This window comes from Corvus moneduloides, chromosome 12 (genome assembly GCF_009650955.1).
Source record: "Corvus moneduloides isolate bCorMon1 chromosome 12, bCorMon1.pri, whole genome shotgun sequence".
NCBI lineage: Eukaryota > Metazoa > Chordata > Aves > Passeriformes > Corvidae > Corvus > Corvus moneduloides.
In genome coordinates, this window is record NC_045487.1 from 11,438,955 (window position 1) to 11,452,782 (window position 13,828).

Sequence of the window (13,828 nt, forward strand, 5' to 3'; positions counted from 1 at the left end):
ACAGATATTTAAAAAGGTGTCAGGGAGTGCTCCCTGCATCATCACCCAGCACTAAAACCACTGATCCTCTGAGAGGTTCTCTCTGTCTATCACTATGGTCTGAGACTAAGTGCTTCCACTTTTATTTTTTTGGGATTTCTGCAGTTTTCCAGGCACATAATAGGAACTTGGGGAATCCTGCCCCAGATCTCTTACATACTGAGTTTTCACTAAACAAGTCCCCAAGATCTATTTCAGGTCCAGAAGTAATGACTTTGTGTCAGTGAAAGGAGATAGAGCTGGCTGCCTATGCTGAGGCACTGTGTGTTGGGAAGGAGCTGGGAAGCCAGGATCCCTGCTGGAAGTCAGGGTGTAGGGGAGCTCCTCTCATCTTCATTCAGAGCCTGTAGGACGTTTCTTTCCTGCACTTAGTAGCACAAAGACAGGAGTCTTTTGTAACTGTGAGGCCTAACCAAAGTCTCCTGAGTCTTAATAAAGGTTGCAGTCATCCTCAGTGTGGATCAGTTTTGAAATAAAGGTTGGTGCATTTCAATAACTTTTGAGTTTTCCAGAGACAGGCTTTGCCTGAGCAAAGAGACATGGGATCCATGAAAGACAGGGCATCATTTAGTGTTCATATCAAGGAGTGGTGGGATTTTTCCACACCATCTTAGAATCTGTTACGGTGGATTATGCCTTCAGAAAAACTAATTTATAATGTCTCAAGTAGAAAGTGGATCATAAGTGCTCTCTCTTTTTATACAAAGCCACTGCTGTCAGCCCATAAGGCAAATCCAGGGAGGTTTCTGTTTTCCATTTACCGTACTTTTCAATTGATTGGTCAGTGGTGTGTATCCTTTTTCAGTTTCTTTATTCCCTCTCTTTCAGACTTGGAATATCATTGCCTGAAATCCTGAGGGTAACATTATAGATTTCTTTTTATTTCACACAGAGACCTTTAAACACACAACATACCTGAATTGCCCCTCCATCTAGCTTTAAATCAGTCTGTCTGGGTGTGTAACTCAAACCACAGACTGAATGCTATCATATTGCTTCTTTGCACAATTTAAAAGGTTGGACTAAAAAGGGAACAATCCTTTTCATAGGTGTGCATAATAAATATAGCATGACTAGAGATGTAAGACTGGGAGAGTATTTTGATATGAGGTGTTATAACCAAGCTAGGTTTATAGTGAAATCAAAAAGTGCAAGAAGAAAGAAGAGCTCTGAAAAGTATGAGGGGATCATGGAAGGGTATGGATGGAAAATAAAATAGCAGATTTTCAAAGCTGAAGTTTTGTAGCTAGAGAATTATACCTGCCATCCAGTGTGGATATTTATTTGGGATAAATAAAACAGCAGTTGAGACTGTTGAAATGCATATATCAATCATCTGTAAGATAAAGCAGGTGGGGAAGATTGAAAGATTACAGAACAAAGGGGAAAGTGTAAGTAAAGGAAGAAAATAAAAGAAGTCTGTGCGAAGGCTAAGATAAATAGGAGATTTTCTGAATACACAAGAAATGAGGTCACTGGAGAATGCAGTTGAGTTTGAGACATTACAAAGGTAACCTACCTTTGGTTGAGAGAAATATATTTTTCAGATGTTAAATTCTTTGAGTCAGTTTTCTCAATGAAGATAAGGATAATACAAAGAAGAGACACTGAAACAGAAAAAGGAGTTAATATAGACTCTGAATACTGACAAAAATTAGGACTTTAAAAATCAACCCACACTTCTGGGAGAAACTGAAACACTCAGGAGGAGACATGAACATGCTGACCACGTTATGAGAAATAGTGCCTGGCTGGAAATGCTTGAAGACTCCAAGTATAGTCCTAGATGGTTAGTTCTTGGCAGATTTAAAGTCATGACGTGTGTTTTGGATAGTCTGTGGTTACAAGAGAATAGTTTTGTACACAGCAGTTTCAATTATCCTTGTGTACTATGGGGTTTTTTCAAGTTTGCAGTAGAGAGAAGGGCACCAAAATGAGACCAAGGTGAGGTTGATGTGGAGGAGCAGTGGTGAGAGGCCACATCCTCATTTTATTTGAGTCAGGGTATTTAAACACAATGAACTGTACTTAGGAGAACAGGAAAGACCACCAGCTTGCAATCAGGTAAAGAATGTAAAACGTGCTTTTAAAAACAGCCTAGACCAATGGAGAGCAGTAAGACTGAAGAGCTCTCAGCACAAAAAAAAAAAAAAAAAAAAAAAAAAGAAAGGAATGAACAGCAAAAAGAGTCAGAGCAAGGTGTGAAATGCAAATATAGAGTCTTCATGTAGTCTGATACTGGAGAGACATGACAGTATCAGGGTAATGCTCAAAAGACCAGTCTGGTTTTAATTATCTTTAAAAACAGTTATTTTACAATCAGAAAAGGTTCAAAACCACTGTTAGTATGGCACAAGGGCAGAGAGACCTTAGTTATTTGTTAAAGTTAGAGAAAGCAGGTCTATAGAAGAAGAAATTAAGAGGTCATCTCATTGAGTCAAAGATAATGCTAAAGGGAATAGGCAGGATAAATGCTACCAGGTTAGCTGGACTCTTTTGAGATGCAAGAACAAAGGACATGAACTAAGAGAAATCAATGACCTCTGTATTTATTTGGAATTCCTTACACAAATTGGGAGCAATTGCATATACAAAATAATTCATTAATGGCATCAAGAGGAAGAAATAATTGAAACAATAATTTAAAGGGTTAGTGTATCTAAGGTTTTAAAAACATAGACATTTAACATTAGCATTTACAGTGAGCTGTTTTCTTTGCAAATAATTATACATTTTGCAAGGCAGTTCTATTACAATAAATAATGAAAGAAGGCAGAAAAACTTCAAAATAGAAATTTTAATTTAGAGGTGGTTATAACTCTGGTTATTGGAAATTTTCCTGCAGTGATTCCCCAACAGCACAAGTAAGTTGTGTATGGCAAGAGGGAGCAAACACTACTTTACTAAATATACTTTTGTGTCTACCATTTATCCTGTTTGAAAACATATAGCAGAAGGGATTGTGTCATCAGAGCAGTTACTTGCTTTTTGGTTTTGGTCGGGTTTTTTGGGTTTTTTTTAATTAATTTAAATTTACATCTATGCAGAGGCGTACAAAAATGGGCACACCACACACACACACACACACACACACACACATATATATATTTATATATTGGTATCACAACCCAGAAATTTGCATGCTGTAGATCTGAACCAAAATTGTGAGAGCCCTTCAGGGACTGGTGCTTCCCGAGAGCCTCCCTGTTTAACCAGCTCTTCTTTTGCTTCAGCCATGGTTCTCTTCTGTAACACAACTTAATGGAAAAGTGCTAACTGAAATGGGAGGTAGGAGGGACACAGGAAATTTTTGCCAGAGACAAATAAACTCCTGTTCAAATGTCAAAATGCATAATTCTGTCTGCACATGGACTAACATGTGCTATATTTTTTATACTTAAGAGTCCATCAAAAGCTGAGATGAAGCTGTAGCATCCTGCCTGGAAACGGGAGCCTTTCCGCCAGAGCGATGATGGATCATCAGACTCACTCTGTCAAATAGGAAACTTAATCTCCAGTAACTGAGGCTCAGGTATGATGCAAAGCACTTCTATTCATCCAACGATGACCGCCTCTATAGAAACTGTCAGCAGAGGTCCCTATGGTCTGCTGAAACCTGGAGCTTCCCTTCTCTTTAGAGGATATGAAGATGGACATAAATGTAAGTTAAAAGATGAAGCGCGTTGAAGAGTGGAGAGTGGTGTATGATTGTGAAGGTGAATGAATATGGAATTGCTGTACATTGAAGCAGTTAGGAACATTAATTATTCTGGATTTTAAGTATTAGAGGGGGAACATGCACTATCTGGGACTTGTGCTTCTAGGATGTGTGCTTGAGAAATTTACATCTATCTGTATAACCCTAAAAAAACCCGTATAGACTCAGAACCATTCCTGAAACTTGCCTAGATTGTGTTTTTCTTCACTAAGTGCATAGAAAAGATAGGATTTTCCCTCCTCCTTCTCAGGCAAAGTGGGTTCCAAAGTGGTTCAAATCCTGGCAATCCAGCCTGAAGAATGAAATATTCCTGAAAAGAGGAATGCTGTCTGAAGAGTAGATCTCTGCCAGGGCTGCTCTTACAGGCACATCCAGGCTGGCTGTAAATGAGGTTTTTCAGGCAGTAATGTAGCCACAGCAGCGCAGAGCTGCACAGGGCACGCTGTTTACCCAGTTTTTCAGCCATGGAACAACATTCACATCAGTGAATGCAGTGGAGACATACCCAGAATAAGAATGTGATTTATTCTTTCAATGTGAGAAGCAGCTATATGTTCAACAAAGGCTTTCCTTAGACTAATGGCCAAAGTAGGCCCCAGTGCAGCTCCTCTATAGACTGAGAAGAAAGGATTGTTTGTTGAGGCCCAACTGTCCCCAAAAACCAGTCTACTGAGTGGATTCCGTCATGTATGAGTTCTCTGCTCACTTCATTGTCACGGGTGTTTCCGCAAGCCTGCCATGCACGGCATAACTGGGGAATTTACTACAGCAGTTGCTGATAGAGCAAATAATTCAAAGTCCTGTCACAGCTAGGAAAGAACAGATGACTACTATAGAACAATTTAATATATATAAGATATTGTTTACCAGTGGAATACAGGGCAATGTGATTTTTCTATAGACTCTCTCATTCTCAAGGAATGGCAAAGCATTTAATGAAGGAATGAGTTAGAGTTGTGGTTGTTCAGTCCAGAGCAATGGCTGGTTTAGCCTTTCAATGCAAAATCATTATGTGCTCAGCAGTAGCTCACAGAGCCATGGCCAGTAAGGGCTGTCGTGCTGAGACAGGGACACTGGCCCTGACACTCTCTTTGTCCCCTCAAACTGTCTGTGGTATTGTTTACTCTCTCCTCGGATGGGTATTAGAGGAAGAAAGAAGGAAACTTTTGTTAATTCTTAGGTTTTCCCCAGTGCCAGTGACAATAACTTTGACCATGTGGCACCTTTAATTGTGAATTGCAGGAGCTGCAGTTGGGGGAGCCCTGGCTTGTGTGTAGGAACTCTGTTCTTCACAACTGTTTTCTTGGTCATCATGTGCCTCCTGTGTTCTTGGGAAAAAAATATGTGTTCTCCTACTCCAGTGTGGGTAGCTACCCTTCCTGAATCATTTAAACAGCCAAGGAGTAAAACTGCACCATTTGCTTTCCAGGGTGACTTGACTTCAGCTGAATTTCAAAGCCAGTTATGCATGTGCTCCATGTAAACTAATGCTCCTGAAAATTGCTGCTTTTTAAACCCAGCTCTATAATATCACTCATTCTGGATGCTACTCATTACAAGCCTTTTGAAATACTGTTTTTATTTGCATATCTCTATCACTGATTTTTGGATGTAACACTGCTGTGTTCTTTGTCTCAGTATTTGATTTAGGTTGTCATTACAGAAAAGACCACTCTTCCCAGCAATGAGGTCTGTCACCCAGGTATTGCAAGGACATTCAAGGATGTGGTGCAGAGCAAACGGTTGTTCTTGCACAACCAGCTTGCATGTTAGAACTGCACATTAGCATGGTTTTGGTGCTTGCACAATTTGCAGTAAACTTGGCTGGAACTGTAGGGTGGAAGTCATTGCTCTAAAATAAAGGCAGTCAGCTGAAGAAGGCAGTTTAAGTCTGGGGAGATTGCACAGAAAGGGAAAAAAATGCATATATTCAGTTGTCTTTGCTGAAGCTTGGTTATAAACCACATGCTAAACAGAGACCAGGCCAAAAGGGACTAGAACTGCTGATCCAGAAGATCACACTGCCTATGTGACATAGAAGATTATTTTGCTCTGTTCTGCTGCCTGCTGTCTCTAAATTGCCCAAGCAAGTTTTCCACTAGTGGTGGAAATTTAGAAATTAGTTGGACTAATACTATTCTCCTTCTGTCTGCAAATAATACCAAGGAGTTGCTGACAATTACAGCCTTTAACCTTTGAGATCCATATGGCCTGAAAAGGAGTGAAATGGGCTTTGTCCTGGGCCATTGTCATCGGGACACTCAAATCGCTCTCCTTAGCCTGCAGCAGAGCGTACAGTTTTTATAATGCTCTGGGAACCTGGACCACAGTGTGGTTAAGCAAAGCCTAGCAAAGCTTGCTGAGCAGATGCACAGCTTTGGATGCTGCAGGCAGCATGGCTCATCTCTGTATTGCATGCACATCCTGAGTTTAGGACAGAGTTTATGGAAGTCACTAGCTACCTACAGTAACTGCTGTGGAGCTGCTGGGATCTCAGTCCATTATTAAATAGCACTGTGTGCCTTTCTTCTGTGTCCTTTCTTATACTCATTTAAATACAAATTTAAAAAAAAAGGAGAATTGCTCATTCCAATTTTTTTAATATTTTCACTCAGTGATTCTTCAGGCAGCTCACAGGAGTCTGGGAGCTCTGTCTTGAACAAACACATAACAACCAAATATTTGCAATTCTATTTTGCTCATTTAAGATATCATATATTGAGGTTGTAATAAAGCAAATGTGGGGGAGTTAACAGACTTTTCCTGAGAGCCCTGAATTTGCTTTGTCTACAATGATAGGCTTTTAAAGCTGAATTACCACAATTCCTTCAATGAGTGAGTTTTAGGACAAATATTAAACAAGTGAATTTCAAGTTATTTGTTGAATAATATTAATCTAGAATTTCTTGTGAATGGATAAAAATGAGATTTTGCAGAAGGTGATCAATTATTTCCACTTATCCCTCACAAAGAAGAGGAACTACACACTGATTGCTGAAGTCAGTAAGTGCCAAAAAGATAAACCCAGTCCATGCATTTCACGATAGATATTCACATAAATACTCAAAATTTTTAGAAAAGTAAGGTCTCATGCTCAGAGCGTGAGACCTGTTAATGGATCCGCAGCTCCGCTCTCCCTTTTCCAGCCCTTGCACATCATGCGGTGGTGGATCAGCGCCTCTCCAGTCTGAGTATTTGGTGGCCCAGATGTGGAGCCCCAGAGCAGGACAGAGACTGTGACTTCAGGCTCCACAAACGCTGAATTTCTTCTGGTTGGGCTCAGTTCTCAGAACCTGTTTGTCATGCAGGTTTTCTCAGATGGGGCTTGTCAGACAGGGCCTCACAGCTCAGCATTTAGACATGTGAGTGCTCTGATTTCAATCTGTGCGGACAAATGCAGATTGATTGAGAAGATAATACCCCAAAGGTCTCTGATTCAATCAAACACTTCAGCATATCCCTACCTTCAGCCATGTGGAGTATTTAGTTTTCAATGATACACACATTTGGACAAAAGCACAAGCTGTTCATGAGACTACATGAGCAGAAGGAGAGGCTGCGTTGATCAGCTCTCTTTTTCTGCTGGAAATTATTCATTCAGGTCACACTTTTGCTGTAAAAGTTTGGGAGCAGGAGTGAGTCATGCCAAGAACTTAAGGGGGCTCCACTGGATGCAGAATGGTGGAAGAAAGATGAGAGGGTGGGGAGGAGAAGAGTCACTGCACCCCCACGCTCCTGATCTCGATCGTGGTTCTGCATGAGGCGGCTTTTGCTGCTCCGGCTGCTGCTCTGCCCCAGGAGCTGCCTCCTGTGTATGAGACTGATTTCCCAGTGCCTGTGACTGCCATCCCTCCTGTGCCCCCTGCATTGGCAGCTGTCTGTGTCCCTGGACTGTGCCCGTCACCCCGGGCACTGCAGGTGGACCTGCCCCATGTCCGTCCACTCCTGTCAATGCGCTCTGGGTGGAAGAGAAACTTGCAAAGCTGAGGCTGTGATTGCTGCGAAGGGTGATGCAGTACCTCAGCAGCTGGATGAATGTCACTGAAAGTGAGAGAAAGTGAAGAAAACACACAAAACAAGTTTTGGAAAAATCTTTATCAAACAATACCTGTTGTGGGAACTACTTTCAGTGAGATGCAAACGCATTTTCCTTTCATTTCTGCAACGGTTCTGAGCTGCTTCATTTATAACAGACTTGTTTGGGAGACTGACAAGATGGGAACCAGCACTGTAATTACACACTGCTCTTTTTGTGAGGACTGCCATGAAAACAACACTGTGTTCTCATTTTCTCCAAAGACAAGCAGGGAAACAAATTTCTAACACCTTGCCCTCTGTTGCAGCTGGACGCTGTTCCAGACTGACATGAATCAATTAAAAGTGAAAATGTAACCCACAGAAACATTATTCAGTAAGCTTCATACAAAAGAAGGCATTTCTACTTGCCTAATTAAAGGATGAGGGAAAAAAAAATATATTTTTGGCAGTAGTTGTGGAAGTACTTTGCTTTTTTTTCAAAAGTCAGACCATCATAGCACAAACAATTAACAAAAGAAAAATGTTTCCTTTTCCTGGAGTTGGCTAATTAAAAACTTTCTCCCTCATCAATTCACCAAACACCGAAGGAGACATTTCATGGCTTTTTAGCACCTGGAATGCCATATTTATTTTTCAATTGAAAAACTGTATTATAGTTAACTGCCATACACACAGCTTACCTGGATTCATTAAATGAAGCAGTGATAATCTTTATCATTGCTCTCTTGACTTTGTTTCAACATTCTTTTTAATGCAAGTTTCCTAATCTAACTTGTAAAACATTTAATATTTAGAATATACTCCTTTAAGATCCATCAAAAGAGGCAAAGCTGCATAACAATGCCTGGTGCTGGAGCATTGTGAGCCTGCTACAAAGGAATGAGGTGATTCTTTCTTTCAGGTCAGAAGGTCAGGCTTCACTGCATTAATTCTGCTGAGTCTCTTTGTTATTTATAACAAACAAGGTCATTTATTTTCATTTCCTTGTTTCTAATTGCATGCATCTCCTTTGGAGTATGAACTCGGTAAACAGGTGGCTGAAATGCTGGGGAAAATGCTTGAAGCTGTTCCAGAAAAAGGGCATGTCCCACACTGGTAAAGCAATTTGATGAGTTAGAGATTTAGTCATAGCAGGATGTGCACCTGCTTGAAAGCAAACACACGTCTCTTTGGCACACACAGATACATGCAAATTAAAAGAGATTATTTCACTCTGAATGGTGGGTTGATATTTGATCAAATTTAACACTGTATATTTTAAATAAAGCCTTGGTGTATATTAGTGAAATACAATCTCTTTTCAGCTGCTTTTGATTTTGTTTCAACTTCTCTTTGAGTATTACAAATGAATGATATTGCTTCACTAGCTGAGCCTACAAAAAGAGTATGTCTCTGGAGGAGAACTTTATCAGGGAATCTTTATGATGAGAACTACCTATATGCACTGAAAAAAAATGGGATAATGAAAAGCTAGGATGTTTGACTGACAAGGAATAAACCAGATCTTAAATTTTTTTATTCTATAATGAATTCCTGCAAATTAAAGGGCATTCATTGGAGTGATAGCAGTACATCTTTTTAATCCTGTAAACCCCACGTTTCCAGGCAGCCCAAATGGAACTCCTAAATATATTCATGGACAGCTTTTGCATAGGTAGTTATTGAATTTGCATTTCAAAATACAGGCACTGTATGGCTAAATCTGTGGCTGCTTTGTCCTGAAAGATGAGATACACTGTGGACTACCTTGATTTTAGGGGTAGTTCAGAATATAGCAGGAAGGAGTAATTGTCTGGCACTACTGAGCTTCTGGTTTTGGTGGTTGAGAACAGATCCCGGGCTGAATCCATAAGGGAAACAGAGGGAGACTTCTTAGCAAGGTCTTCTACTTCCCCAGAGAATGGGAGGCACCATGCCCTGTGTCCATAGGCTCTGCACTGAGCTTTGGAGCTTAAGAAACTGTCTCTGAGGAAGGGGAAAGCGTGGGAGGAAAGCTGGAGAAATGGATGCGCCATCCCAAAAGACAACTGTTTTGCCTAAGATTGGGCATAGAGGGGTTGTTTGGAGGAGGCTCTGCAAGGGGCATGTATCCTCCTGCTTAAATTGTCCTTTTCTGCAGATTATTTCTCAAGAGTGGGGCAGGGAAGGCAATTTGGTTGTAAGGATTATGCTACAGCTTTCATTGTTTAGGATGCATACTGTAGCCTTTCTATGAGAAGATTACTGTCCTGGGCTTTTCTTTCCATGCATGTGAAAATACACTTTGTAATTTCAGGGAGAAAATATTGTTAAATGATATGTTGGAAGAAAGAAAATATTTTGTATCTCTAAAACTGATAAAAATCCAAACCCTTTCTTTAGCAAAATATTTGTTTCTTGAATGTAATTATAAATGTCATTGTACATTCTTCTTGACTTCAATGCTTACCTTGAGGAGTTCAGTGAAAATAAATTGTTTTCATGAAAGCAGAGAAGCCATTTGATAAACACACTGTCTCAGAAAATTGTTCCTGAAGCAGAGGTCGTTCTCTCACTTTAAAAGAAAGAGAATATGTTTTAGAAAACAAGCCAGGCAGCAGAGAAAAGCATTTTTTGTTTCAGAAAATTCATTTTAAAAAGCAATGTGTAAATCACATGGAAAATTCTGCATTGATTATTGTGACTGCTGGAACCCTGGAATAAACGAAGTTGAAATAGACTTATATCAAAGAACATTGCATTTAGTAGCAAGTTGGAGTGTTATTTTACTATTGATTTTTTTTTAGATTTGGTTTTGTGATCAGATGTTTTATTAAATATTAGCCATTCATGGAAATGGGGACTGATTCTTTAAGAACAGCTTGGCACATACTGTTCATGAGCTTCAGGAAATAGTCTTGAGAACTGGAATCTGTCTTTAGCTTTTCAACATTGAAAACCCACTCCATTGAGGCATCCAAAAAAAAAAAAAAAGCTCAACTCTATAACTGAACGTAATTCCTGAATGAAAGTAAAGCAGTTCATTTTAGAGATGTTATTGTGTTCCCTAATCACACCTTCAGAAATCTGTTTCTCAATTTTCAATCTCATGAATTTATGTATTTGTCTAAGTCCCAAACTCTCTTTTACAAGTACTTATAAAATAGTGCTTCATTTTTTTAATCCTCAGATAGAATTATGCTGCTATTAATATCAGAGTTATTAATATGCTCTCAGAAGACTACATCATTAATTAGAAGACCTAAAGGATAACTAATGGGTCCTTTGGAAGACTACTCTCAGTTATTGTATGGATCTGATCTATTCAAATAAAGCCCTATGTCTACAGCCCCTTTTTTTTCTTTTTTTTTTTTTAATATCTTCACATACTCTAGCATTGGTCACTAATTATTTTATGTTATAACCTGTAGTAGTAGATGGTGTGACATTAATATCATGGTAAGTCACTGTAACATTTGAAAGGGATATGATGAGAGCAGCATTTTTAAATAATTGCTTTTGATTTTAAGGCATGACTGTGAAGCTATACATTGCTTTTACCTTATATCTTGGCAGTGTCTCATCAAGTCCTTCATCGGCTCCAAGAGATGACCAAAAGCCCATCCCTTTCCCAGCCACCAACAAAGGATGTGCATTGTAGTCACTGATGCTGGACAGAGCCACCTCCCCAGCTCGGGAAAGCCAGGGCACTGCTGCTCACCTTCCCCCGAGGGTACCACACAGCTCTCAAGGGTGAGTGTGCCCTTGCACTGGGGAAATACAGGACTGTTGAATTAAACTCACAAAATCTCAGAAGACATTTCCTTGATCGCTCCAGAAACATCCCCACGTCCTTCTTTAGGTGCTTTATATTGCAATGTGTGCACCTGAAACATATCAGAGGTCATATGTGTATATTTCAAATCATTGCCTAAAAGAACATTGGATGAAATTAAAACTGAAAACATGCATGAGTGAATCTGTTGCTGATACAAGGATTAAATATAATCTTTCTCACCTGGAAAAACTCTTCAGTATATCTCACTAAGACTTTTCATTAAAATAATTCTTTCAGTAATTAGATTCGGTTCTACTGTAAAATGAAAGTTTCTGCCTAACACATTTCTCTAGACTAACACAGAAATTTAAAGAAGAATTTTGATTGCTCATGGTGAACATATTTTTCTTTATGTAGACATTGTTCTTGTAAATTCCCTGTAAAAAGTAGGTGGCAGTAGCTTCCCCCCCCTCGTAACAGTTCCAGCAGTTTAAATTCAACAAATGTATGAATGTGGAGAGAGCTGGAGGAGAAAAACAGACACATGCCACACAGCTTTATATTAACAGATGATATAAATTATATTTATATATATATATAAAAATATACAGATACATAATTTTTTATATGTACGTATGTATATATATATAAAACCATATACAGCATCATCTCTAACCAAGTTTTCCTGTCTTGCTTTAAAATGGCATCCCTGGAAGAAAGGACTACACTGCATTAATTTCTTAGTTTCAGTTAAAACTTTTATTCTTTAATGCTAATCTAGAAGTGACACTGTTCCAGTCATTATTCTCCTAAAGAAGTAAATTTTTATATTGCTGGACAGGTTCTTCACTGTTTTCAGTACTGCAATCAGTTTGTTTTTCAATGTGATCTTTATCTCACAGTAACTGTGTACTATTATGTGAGGCTACTGTAATACTGCAGTCAATAGCAACAGGATATTCCCTCTGCCAAAAAGTAATCCTGTATTGTCCATTACAGACAGGTGATTTTGGAAGGTTATGGAATACTTTCTTTAAAGTAGCAGAAATCTTTTTGCTGTAACATAGTTCAGCAGTATTAATGGTTGTCTCTGCTCTCTAAACAACTCAAGTATCTATTTTTCTAGTAGAATGCGGTTTGAAATACTGTATGTGATTTGAGGTGGTAGAATACTTCTGGTAGAGTAAGAGACTTCAGCAATCCACAGAAACATCAAAGAGGCACATGTAAATGTTTGAAAAGTTTAACGATTTTATTTTGTTCCCAGTTTCACAAAGTAATGCATTTCCTGACTTGGGCCTGAAAGAATTTTCAGAAACCAAAAATTTGCAGTTGTGGTTTTTTTCCCTTGCAACAATCCATACTTGTATTTTGAAATAATGGTTTGTATTTTAAAGGAATGGCTATAGTTTTTAAATAATCCTTTGATCTGTAGTTCTCTAGTTGTGGCAACTGAGACAACGAGAAGGTAAATGATCATCTGGCAGGTAAGCACTAAACTCCAGCTCCCCCAACTGCTTGGCTTCTCCGATCTGTTGGCTGAAATTCCCTCCTTCACTGCAGGAAATGTAGTCAGTGACTAATAAGTGTTTATTGATCTCTGCTTGAGATACTTGCTAAGAAATGTAGGTATCAATGAATATTTGATCTGGCAATGTTACGAACAAAAGTATTTTCTTTATGGCCTCATATAGGATATTTGTGCATGTGTGTTCACTTCTAAGTACCATCTGACGCTACCACCTGATGAAAAGGGAACTTCAGTGAGATAAACTCTAATGAATTAATATGCTATTAATTGTACTTTTTCTTAGCCAGAAGTTACTAGTGTAGTTGCTGCTTTGAAGGGTGAGTCAAAATATTATTGATTCTCAGCAGCTGTACTTGATAAGTAGAATATAGGTCTAACTCAAAGCCCACTGCAATCAATTAAAGGGACTTTCTATTGATTCGAGGAGGCTTTAGACTCTTTTCTAAACCAGACCTGCTTGGTGCTCTATCTTTCTTTTCTCCTTCTGTATTCCACCCTTTTTGTTTTGTGCCCTTCCATCCTCCACATGTGCTCTGGGGTGAAGGGGCTAAGACAGTCTTAACAGGTGACAGCAGAGATGTTGTATTCCTCCCTTTCCTCTTGTTCCTCCCAGTTCTTACAGAAGCCAAAAAACAGAGTGTAGGAGACTAGAGGAATAGTGGATCCTAGGATGGTGAATATTTACCTTTCTCTCTCCCTTTTCTTTCTCTTTCTCCCTCTTTCTTCTACCTTCCTCTTCTCAAAGCTGGACCAAAAAGTTCCAGTA

The 13,828-nt window shown here is 39.1% G+C and overlaps 1 long non-coding RNA gene across 4 annotated transcripts in view; it reads right to left on the reverse strand.

The window, feature by feature from the left end:
• Window positions 1-13,828, reverse strand: part of LOC116449968 — a 60,489-nt gene that overhangs the window by 42,758 nt on the left and 3,903 nt on the right. For 2 of the 4 annotated variants that reach the window (XR_004242611.1, XR_004242612.1), the window contains exons 3-4: window positions 11,315-11,640; window positions 1,559-1,646 (exon numbers count right to left, since the gene is read on the reverse strand). This is a non-coding gene — a long non-coding RNA (uncharacterized LOC116449968). The remainder of the gene's footprint in view (window positions 1-1,558; window positions 1,647-11,314; window positions 11,641-13,828) is intronic. The other 2 variants (XR_004242613.1, XR_004242614.1) reach the window with 2 other exon arrangements.